This window comes from Rousettus aegyptiacus, unplaced genomic scaffold, assembly GCF_014176215.1.
Source record: "Rousettus aegyptiacus isolate mRouAeg1 unplaced genomic scaffold, mRouAeg1.p scaffold_m13_p_6, whole genome shotgun sequence".
Taxonomy (NCBI): Eukaryota; Metazoa; Chordata; class Mammalia; order Chiroptera; family Pteropodidae; genus Rousettus; species Rousettus aegyptiacus.
In genome coordinates, this window is record NW_023416309.1 from 30408125 (window position 1) to 30420216 (window position 12092).

At 37.5% G+C, this 12092-nt stretch overlaps 1 protein-coding gene across 1 annotated transcript in view; it reads right to left on the reverse strand.

Annotated features, from left to right (window-relative positions):
* Nucleotides 1–12092, reverse strand: part of SGMS1 (sphingomyelin synthase 1) — a 256756-nt gene that overhangs the window by 97294 nt on the left and 147370 nt on the right. The window contains exon 6 of the mRNA XM_016154368.2: nt 2885–2965. The gene's annotated coding sequence lies outside the window, so the exon portion shown is untranslated. The remainder of the gene's footprint in view (nt 1–2884; nt 2966–12092) is intronic.

Here is a 12092-nt window from a genome sequence, read left to right on the forward strand (position 1 = left end):
AAAACAATATTCATAACAAGCTAATTTAGGGAGAAAAAATGTGTATCTAATCTAGGCATAAAAGGAATACAGCAAAATATTTTTTAAAAACAATAATAATAATAATAATGATATCTCTGGGTAGTGATAATATTGATGAGTTTTCTAACCTTAGTAATTTTCACATTTTTAAAGTTCTTTCCAATTAGCACTCTTAGTTTTCATAATTATCTAAAAAGGAACTTGAATTAAAAAGAATTAATCATTAAGTACCCAATTCAAATGTTGTCTGCTCCTAAAACCATCCCTTACCTAGCCCTTATAACATCAACCACATTTATTTTGAAACTATAGCTTTCTATGTTCAGGCTTGATTATCAACTCCCAAAATGGAGTAAGCCTATCTTATGTGCACTAGAATTCACCATCATAACCCAAGACTCCCAATTATACAGCAAACTTCTGAGTATGTTGATTTGAATATAATGCAAGGTTGTAAAATTTACATATTTGAAGACTACACACCTAGCAGCTCTCTAATCAAAAATTTATCTGTACTGGAGATGTTCAGAAATAGTTCAGCGTACATCCTCTGGGGAGAGAAATTATAAATCAGAATATTTTACCTGCAGCAAAATTTCTCTGTTAATTATTGCCCCCTTGTTTGCTTTCAAAGTTACTACAGATACCCTTATTCAACTTAAAACAGAGGTCACTGTTTCTTAATCCAGAGGCAAGTCTCTCAGATTTCTATCCATGAGCTTCTGCTTGGAATGGACAAAAATTACCTTGCAATAATCCAAGTCCATCTTTGACTCAGTAGGAACTATAAATACCTATTGTGTAAGGATGAAATACGGAAAAATGTTTTAAGATTACGTAAGTGTGATTCAGGGAACTGACACAAACGAATGTTTTGAAATATCCAAGGCAATTTTTTACGGTTTAATAGAGAATGTGTTTTAAAATTAGGTGGGTGAGATTTAAAATATAACAACCACCACAACCTTAGCTGTTACTTAGCAATATCAGGCTTCAATTGTTCCCTTCTAAAGGGCAAGTTAGAAAACTGAAGAGACTGCTTCTAGAAGAAACATTGAGATATCTGATATAGTTTCCTTTTTTCCCTCCATTTTATTTGCTAAGATTCTGATCAAGCCCATATGAACTTTAAACTGCCCAGGTTTTCTTTGGTTTTCTTTTGTTTCTCTCTCAAGAGACAATTCACTTTCGTTAAAACTTATTTTCTGATCAAAAGCAAAGCTACATGCTATGATTCCTTGCAGTGCCACTACTGGAGGAAATGAAGACATAAGAAAGTGTTCAGGAAAGGGAGAGAAGAGAGCTCGGAAGGGAGCAAAAACAGTTTGACATATCTCCAACCATTGTCTCTCAACAGCCAGAAGAGGTGAGAGGTGCCAGGGGCCAGTTACAACTTGAGAACTCCAGTCACACTTAACACAATTGGTTTAAGTCCTAAATTAGTTTCAGCACTTCTCTTCAATTCCAAAAGCTATATGAGGATGACAACCTGGGTTGATAAGCAAGGATTCAAAACAAAACCTGGTTTTATCAACCCAACCAAAGTCTTACCACCAGGGCTGAGACAGATCATTGAAGAATTGTGACTTATAAATGTCTTCACAACCGGAAACCTATCACTGGTGATGTGCTGGAGTCCACTAGAGTCAACTGTCATATTCTCAGGATTTTTGGCAAATCAGTTTTCAAACACGGTCATCATTAAAAGTTAAATTATACAAAAATACAATTGAAATAAATTATATAAAAGCAAAGACACTAAATACTCAAAACCCATCACTTTCTGTTTACTTATATCTATGCTCTTGATATTATTTACAATTGTTTTATCTGGCTGGTAGTAAATTACATAACGGTGTGCTCCTGCACATTACTTTCCAACTCTGCTTATGAAGACTTTTTTGGTAGTCTGAAATCAGCCATGGTGGGAGTATTTACACCACAGAAACTGGCAAACACTACACCCTCCTCCTTCCTGTAGGGCCAGCTCTTAACTCACCAGTGCCTGATAATAGCTAAGGAAGTTGAGCTGGTTAATCATCTGAAGCAAAGTAAAGCTTGTAAATTATAGATGATGATACAAACACAAGGAAGGAAAGTACCTACTTTTATTGTGGTCCTGTAATGTACCAGTCAGAGCACAAAGTACTATGCACACAGTCTTTCATTTCACGAGAGGTATATTAAATCCAATATACAGATGAGTCAACTGAGGTTCAGAGGTTGAGTAATTACTAAAAGCACAAGGGTACAAGTGAAGCCTACAAATGTCTGACTCAAAAATACATTATCTTTCCACTAGGCTATTCCACCTACTAAGGTTATCATCATCATAGTGAAACCAAAATCAACCACATATAACTGTGTGATAATCAGCAAACATCAATGGTCTCTGATATGTCAAAAATGACACAAAGAGGGATATAGAGAATGTGTAGACAAAGAGCTCAGCTTTATTTATATTCACCAAGTTTATTCATATCTACCTCCAAAATGTACCCATAAGAATGTGAGTAAGAAATGGAGCCCACAGAAGCAATGAGACCAAGAGTATCTGTATTTGAGAAAAGTTATTCCAAGTTTAATATAAAAGGAATACTCTTTTAATCCTTTAAATACTTATGCACTAACCACCAAACTGATGTACACAACTTAAAATAAAACACCTTCCCAAGAAAGAATGATTTGAGAAATGTTAGCCTAATTTTTTTGAAGTATTTATGTATTAACTTTTTAAATTTTTTCTCTGTTAGACTTTCGAGTTATTTAATTGTGCTATTCTCTTACCATGGTTTCTTACATAAAAAAACAAATTCACCTGGTAGTCAAAAGAATTCCAAAGGGTTCACGAAATTTTACTTACTGATTATTTTAAAAAATTCTTGTCATCTTGGCTTCCTATAAGTTACTGTCTTCTCCCATTGTTCCAGTACATTTCCATCACCTGTCATGAGGAGAAAGAATCTGATTAGTTATATGCCTCATACAGACCATTTCTTTGTGTCTATGTTAGTCTTTTCCTTTCTTTATACCCAAGACAGAGAAAAATATAGTCATCTCTTCCTTTCTCCCAAATATCAAGAAGGAGAGAATAAAAAACATAGATCACTCCAAGAGGTGGTGGTGGGGGGGGGGTGGTGCAGTCTGAAAAGCAGTATTTCCACTATTGAGGTTTGGGGTAGAAAACCCTTATAATACCCACCATTATACTTTCAGGAAGAGATTTTTAGTCTGTTTCTTGATAGGTAACAGTGTTATAGTAACCCAATTTCTCTGTCTCCTCCCCAGCCCCTCCTTCCTTCTCCTCAAATGTGACTGATTAATTTGCCAAGGAAGACTGGAAAAATCGCTGGCTAGTCACAACACTGAGCCAGTGTCAAGGGCCTCCCTCCAGTTCTAACACCTGGAGCCAGTTGATTTCCACACGGCAAACAGGACAATGGCTGCCTGCTTCCAAGAGGGCCAGCCAGCTCCCTGTTCCAGCTTCTCTCCAGCTGTTACTGGATGACGAGGCTGAGAGTGCTAGGGTCCAGTTCATGTTTTAGTTTCAGAGAAGGAAGTAACTGACACTTCTGAGTTCTCTAATTCCGCTTTGTCAGTGATTAAGCTACTATCTATTTCGATTCCTATCTGAATCCTTGTTCTATATCTCCAATTGTTTAAAACTTATAGGATAGGGAAGATGAATAATCAGACAATATAAACCATAGAAGGACAATACATAGATAAAACCTTGGTTTCAAGTCCTACTGCTTACTAGTCACATGGTCTTGGGAAAAATCCATTCATCTTTTCCCAGCCTTGATTTCTGCATTTCTGAAAGAGGATCAAATGCCCCCAACTATATTATGTGGTTGTGAGGATTAAATAAGATGAAAGATATAATCTGCCAAAGTCGAGCATGCTTTGGTCCAACAAAGGATATTATCACAGCACCAGGGACACCCAGCACCCAATGGCCAGACTTGCTACCTTCTCCATATGTCTAATTCAAACACTGAAGATTCATACAATTCATAGAATAATGAAATACACACAGCAAAGTGCCTTCCTTTTTCCAAGAGGAAGTCATTCAGAATGATATTTTACTTTTGTTTTTTAATTCCACAATATTACAGGGTCTACAACCTTGGGACAGGAACTTCTGCTTTCTTTCCCTTCACGGAGAGCACTAAATGAAAACACCCCATTTTCACCGGGCAGAATGCAACTATCACTCATTTCATATGAAGAATATGACTACAAGTAGCCAACACTTATAAAATAGAGACCTGTTAACCTCCCTCGCCTGAAACCCCAGTGTTAAGTCACTCAGTGACACGAACGATTATTGTAAAATGGCTCCATACAGAGGTACCATGTGAGACAGTGTCACCTCAGTTATAGAATACACAGAAACCTCGTTATCCAAACTATTAGGGTGTGTGTGTGTGTGTGTGTGTGTGTGTGTGTGTGTGAGTGAGATAAAGCAGGGAGAGAATGAAAAAAGCACCACATAAATCCAGACCTTCCTAGTAACGAAAAACTTGCCAAGATCAATAAAAATAGCAGAGAAGGACTGTAGAGTCAAAGATTCGTAGATTATACCCAACACTGAGAGAAACAAGCTCACTGGATAGCTTTATATGCCTGGTTGCTTGGCATGGAAGCCTTTTAAAATGATGGGAAATGCAGGTTTGTTATATGTTTAAAATAAATAAGCTTGAACTCCACCTCTACTATTTAATAGGAGTGCGGTCTTTACCAGGTAATGTAATCTTTCTAAGCCTCCGTTTCCAGGTCTGTAAAATAAGGACAATAATAAGTACCTTGGGGAACAGTTATGCAAATTAGAGATAATGCGTTAGTGCCTATCATGGAATATATCCCTAACATATAATTGCAATTATTAGGTGTACTAGTCCAAGTATGATAGTCTATTAAATTCATGATAACAACTGCAATTATGGTACACACTCCATTAAATTCAGACTCTTTCCCTATGTGAACATTTTAGAGAAAGGTTCAAATCATACTTTTGACAACAACATAAAACCTTTCTATGTTGTCCTGCATAAAGCACTAAATAAAAATCCCCATCTTAGCTGATAATCTTTAGTAATGTGCGAACAGAAAATTCTAGCTATGTATTTGTTAGCATTCTTCATATCATTACTGAGTTTCTTTTTTTGATGATAAATTCTTGAAAGAAGGAATGAATCATTTCCATCAGCACAGATTCTTCCGGTATGCACTGTGATGCCAAGCACTCAGGGGGCATCTGTAGGAAATAAAAGCCACACTGGGAACACCGGGCGGCCCCTTGCCCTGGCTAGCTTCGCATGTACAGCCTCATCAACAGTACAGATCTGTCAGCTATGTTTTCAAGGGAAAAAGACGCATAGGTGAGGCAATAACAACTTTTAAACGGAACTTCAATCTAAAACAAATGTTTCTTGACCCCTTCTAAGTCATCCTCTTTGGGACTCACTCCAATGATGCTGACTGCTCAGAATAAGTTGAGTATTCTTCTTTTACCTTTGTAACTGGTATACAATGCCCACGAGAAAATCTGTTTCATGACAGCTTAGTCACTCCTGATTTCCAAACAAAACTGAAAATATTTTAATAGGTTCAAAGAATCAAATTCATCCTCAAAGACAGTAATTTGCCACCACTATGGTTATTCAAAAGAATTACAAGTGACTTCGACAACCGACTTTAATGAACTAACCATTTCACCGAAGACATTGTGCTCAGTACTGGGGGTAGAAAAGGAGTTATAAGGGGGTTGAGATGAAGTTCATTTAAAAGAATGCAGAGCAATGGCAGTATCACCAGATTGTAAGCAACTAACTTAGCTGATGCATTTAAACAGAATAATCCGAATGTGTTAAGTCTTGGCTGGGATTGTTAAAAGCCCGGTACTTCTTAATCATGCTTCCTATGCAATGTTGAGATTCTAAAACAGTCGCAAAAAAATCTAGCTAAAAAGAATATACTTCTTTTGGAATGTATGTTCTCTCCTTTAGGGTGAGGCCAAGCCTGCTCCCCCAAGGTGAAAGGAGAGTGGCGGGACTCAAAACCAAGAAAATTTGAGTGCTAAAATGCTAGCAGATGGCTTCTAAGGCTGCAAAAGTGGATAAAAACTCTTTTAAGAGGAGTTTGGGTTTCCTTTATGGGAGACAGTATCCTATGGTCATTAAGTACATATGCTTTGCATTCTCTAATCTGCTCTGAAGGCCTTGAGAATGTTGGTTGATATCTCTAAAAGTCTCAGTTCCTTCATCTATAGAAGGGGAGCAATAGCAGTATCACAACTTAAAGTTGCTATAATGGTTAAAGGACATAATGGCTGCAAACAGTTTATAAGCCTCATGGGTAAATGGTAGGTGTTCACTGAATGTTGTTGCTTTTGGAAGAAGTACATGATCCTCATCCTTAGGAGCAGAGCCAGTACTAGGGTGATGGTGTAACCAATCGAATCAGATAAAAATGATGGAATCCATGTGTTTACATTACAAAATATTGTAATGTCCATACCGCTGTAAGACTCACCCTTGCTGACTTTGAAGAAGCCAGCTGCCACATGGTGAGCTGCCTAAAGTGAGAGCCATGTGAGGGCAGCCTCCAGCTGACAGTTATCAATAATGTAGGCCTTCGGCCCAATTGCCCAAAAGAAACTGCAAGCACATGAGCTTAGAAGTGGATCCTTCCTCAGTGGAGTGTCAGATAAGACATCAGCCTCGCTGACACCTGATTACAGCCTTATAAAGTGCCTAGCTAAATCATGACCAGACTCCTGGGCCACAGGAACTGAGACAGTTTGTGCGTTGATTAAGCCGCTAGGTTTATAGTGATGTTGTTACGTAGCTATAGATAACTAATACAGAAGGGACGTGAGGGACGAGTCCCTGATGCTGCCACATGTCCTTCTGAGAGAGGAGAGGAAGGAAGAGGGAGGCCCAAAGGCCAGGATCTGGGAGAGTGACTGGCATGCGTCCTCCCACTCAGCTATCTCTGATGCAGGACCTCAGTTTCCTCTCTTACCATACAGGTCCTCTCACCCTGTTCTTTACATATAGAAGACATAATGGAACATATTTACCCAAGAAATAACAATCTTATAAATGGTTATCAGATCCCCTGGCTGGCCTGCAACAGCAACTTCACATGCCCAAACTAACACATTTAAAACAGCAAGGGGATTTTGACCATCATACAATATATACTATGACCCCACCCACCATAAAATAATTTTAACATAAGTATTTTAAATGTCATATATCAGATTTAAACTCTTTATAAAGCTCATAAGTACCATCTAAATTTTGCTAATATGAGCTCTTTAAAAACCAAACACGCATATTACTAAATCTTCTAAGTATCAATAGCCTGTACGAATTAATCCAAGTAACAATTCTCGAGTAGAGTATACAGCTAAGACTAACTCACTAAGCCAGAGACCTCTTAACTCAACAGGCCATCCTGCTATAAGCAGAAACTGGTGGGGAAATCCTACACTCACATCATTTGAAAGCTGGATAATCCTCATTATGTAATCTTCTGGTCTTGGCCTCTTAGTTGACAGATGATGACAGACCCAAAAGACTTTAGGTGACCTCTTCAGGTTCACTCAGCAGTACAACTGGGCCTTCTGTTTCTCAGGCTTCTTTACACTCAAGCCTACCAAACTTCAGCTCCCATACCAGAAATAATGAAATCAGTGATATCAAACATTCTGTAAGGAAAAAAATTGGAACTAACTTTCCATGACACGATAAAGCTCCTACTTGTAAAAACTAAGCTCTGTGGCAAGGGGAAAAAATAACACTGAATAAAACATTCGTATTAAATATTCAATCCATTTTCAGAAGCAATGCACTGTATTTTCTATGTAAACTGAAATGCTCCTAAAATAGGCTGCCTTTCTTATGAATGATCTCTCTTTTTTTAAAAGAATGTTACGTAGGGAAGAAAATCAAAAGAGGCCTAGAACAAATACTTGTGTAAGTATATCTATTCCATTGCTTTATATATCCCTGCTCCTAAATTCACTGATCCATTCCACAGATATTTTTTGGGTACCTCCTATGCCAAAGCATTGTGGTAGGTGCTATGTAGAAGAAGCCTGTCTGGACATAAACAAATAATGCTTGCTAATATTTTCAGCAGAAGAAACCACATCTAAACAAGCAACTATTGCAGAGTGAGAGATTTCCAGTCTGTGTTTTGGTAGGGTATTAAGACTGTAGCCTGAAGTTCTCTTTTCCCCTAAAAACTTCCATATTTAAAATAAATAGCAACTTGTTTTTCTGTGTAATGATGCTGCCCTTATGACAGCAGTGGTATTATCAAAACTAAGGGGTTACACACCCCTCTGGAAACCCTGTTATGGAACTTTCTCAGTAGCCTAAAAGCAATATTTTTAAAAGAAAGTAGACTTTCCACTCAACGTTCCCCTTTCTAATCTTTTCCTCTGTACCAAGAATAAATATATGTTTTAAACAAACCAAAAAGGAACAACGGCTTATTTTCTCCCGAGTACTCAGCAGCTTTCTCTCCTCGACATGAACTAAAACCGTTAAGGGTATTACCATCACCAAGACATCATTTATACTGTCCGTGTTTAAATGCCGTCTGAATGCTTTTAGTAATATTAGCATTAATAACTAGTTAATACTAATTAGTACTAACTAGTATTAATTACCAATACTCATATAATTAAAAGCAAAAATAACAAAACAGTTCACTACATGCTGAGCTCTATTCTAAATGCTTTACATGTACTTATTCATTTAATCTTGACAACGACACTGTGGAGCACATTACTATTATTCTCCCAGTTTTACAGAAGAGAAAACTGAAGTAAGTTCCTGAGAAAAGAGGCACAGTTATTCATGCAACACATTCATTCAACAGCATTAGCTGGAAACCTCCACTCCCCTGGCCTCCTGTTTTTGTTTAGAGGACTCTCCATTGGCCTAACAGGCCAGTGTTCTCCCTGGTTAAGAAGGAGTGAGCTTTGCAGTGGTAGGTTTGGGAGAAGGGCCTGGACAACAAGGCCCAGACTCTCCTGATTTCCTTCCTTTTCAGAGCCAGTCTGCCTACAGATGGAGGGCAACCCAGGCTGCTCCCTTCTACACTAAGGTGGAAACTGGTCTTACCCGAGCATGAAATACCAGAAAATTGGTCTGGCCACAGTCCTGTTATCAGTTTTATTTCTAACAAACCTCTGTTTGTCTAACTGCCATTGGTCTATCCATTGGTCCCAAAATTGGGTGTGAAAGAAAGGTGTTAGCCAACTGTCCATCCTCCCAAGCCCTGCCACAAATAGGTTTTAAAACCCAAATGGATGGCAAGACCTTTGTGAAAAATGGTAATTTTTCTTTTACAAAATATTTCCAAAATATTTCTTTTACAGAAAAAGAAACCAAAATGCAAAAGGATGTGAAAACATAACATAGTTCAACAGGTGTCTGTGGAGTGCATCATTAATGAACCGGATCCTCTAATTCACTGTCAAGTAGTGTCCAAAAGACAAAGTTATTTCTGTACTTTTTTTCTTTGTGTTAGAACTAAAAACACCATCTCCTTTCCAAATAAATAAAATACACATAGGGTAACTTTTTCTACTGTAGTACCCTAATTTAGAGTAGTGGGAAATTCCTTAGCATCAGAAATTATATTATTTTCACAAAACAGGCAAGGTATTTCAATAGTTCAATAGTGTATGTTATCTTTACCCTGGCAAAGTCTGTATTTTATCAACTGCATGATACTGCTACCATAGAAAGTACAGGGACAAAAATACTACAGACAACTCTGTCATCCAGGAATAAAAATGTCTCTACTTTCTAGACTTATCATTTGATCTTTCTTTCACTCATAAAATGTAGTGCCTTTGGTTTTAAAAATAGATTTAAAAGTGCTTTCATCTAGTAATATTGATTTTTTTGTTATAGAGAAATTTTAATACAGATAATTTTAAGCTTTATGTTTTCTAATTCAAACTGTATTTAATAAGAATGGTTTCCTTAGTGTTACCTGAGCAAATATTTCAAAATAAAAAGCAAAACACATTTATTGCACAACAAATTTAAAAGCAAAATTAACTTTTTCACAAATGCATGTAAGTGAAAGAAGTCAGTCACCTAGCACCATCAGATTTATAGAAAAGAACAAATGACAGATACACTGGCATGTACATACCTTGATCCTTAACAACAATCCTTATGTGGAGAAGGCAGCTATAACATTATCCCCAATTTAAGAAAAAAAAAGCCTAAGGTTCAGAGAAAAACAGTGACATGCCTAAATTAACCTATGTTCTAAGTGGAAGGGCTCAACTTGAAATATAGTTCTTCTATTAGACCCAAAGTTTGTGCTTTTTCTCCTTTAGGCCATTGTAAAGTGAGAAGTAATGGGGAAAGCCTCTAAGAATGAGCAGTGATAAAAAATTTAAGTGGGAAAGAGCAAAAAACAAAGACTGATGGGGATATAGTGTGATGTGATGTAACATGATGTGTCAGCCCCACTTAGTTACTAGTGCAGCCTAGGATAACTGGTAAGAAAGGAGAGAGGCAACAAAAAAAATCAGACGACAGAGATGACAAACAGCGGACTGGCTGTGGAATATATCAGAAGAAACACCAACTAAAATAGAGAAATGATCTGGGGCACTTAGTGATGAATTATGCCTAAACCAGTGGTTAGCAAATGCTTTCTGCAAAGGACCAAAGAGTCAGTATTTTAGGTTTTGCAGAGCATAAGGTATCTTTTGCAATTACTCGACTCTGCCATTATAGTGCAAAAACAACCACAGATAATATGCAAATAAATGGACTAGACTGTGTGCCAATAACAGGCCTCAGGCTAGATGTGGCCTTTCAGCTATAGTTTGTTAACTCCTCCTGGACTACATAATCACCTGGCCTCCCCAGGAAACCTATGACATACTAAAGAAGCAAAAAGAAAGAGTACAGATGTCATAAGAAATCTAGAGACAGTATAACCACTCAGCCGGCAGCAAATAACACGAGGAGTGCCATTGCCACAAGCACCTAATTTGTGGGGGGCTTAACACGGCCTTTTATTTATTTTATTATTTTTTATTTTATTAGTTTCAAGTATACAATACATTGGTTAGACATTTATATAGTTTTTTAAATGATTCCCTAATTGCGCTTTCTCTTCTCTGGCTCAACATCTAGCCATTACATTAATGCTGACTGCATTCCCTATGCTGTGCTCCCCATCCCTGTGACCATCTATCAACTACTAATTTGTACTTCTCTAACCCTTCATCCCTTTCTCCCAGCCCCCCAACCCTCCTCCCTTCTGGCAGTCACCAGATTTTCCTCTATATTTGTGAGTCTGTTTTTGATTAGTTTGTTCTTTCTGTTCCTTAGATTCCACATATAAGTGAAATCATATGGTATTTATCTTTCTCTGTCTGACTTATTTCACTCAGCATAATAACCTCTAGGTCCAACCATGTCATTCAAAATGGTAAGATTTAATTTTTTTAATGGTCGAGTAATGCATGTCCTTTTGATTAAGAGACTGAAGTGATACATTTGTTCAGTCTTGGTTTATTCAAAGTTATTGACATTCAAAGAACCAACCTGCAAAATATTGTGTCGATTATGACTCAGAACTGTTAAGCTCAGTTATCACATTTTATATGGATGATTATGGGTGAAAAATCACCCAATGTTCCAAAAGTAAACTATCACACAGGCAACCAAATGAACCCTGCTGCCCATCCTTGACTTCCACGTTCTGGAAAACATCCCCTGACTTTTCCTGCCGTATTTTCCTATCCAACTCTTACTCCTTATTTAAGTGTCAATTTACACATCTTTTCCTCCAAGAAGTTTTTTCTCAAACATCCCAGATAAGGTCAAGACACCCACCATACACTCGTATGCCAATGAACTTCTTCATTACTCGCTCAATGTCTGCTTCCTGGCTGGACTATAAACTTTAGAAATCTGCCTTGCTCAGGCCTACGTTGTTGATGAGAGTTTGATTAAATAGACGGCTTTAGCATTTCAAAATGACACTCCGTACTTAGTGACTAAATATAT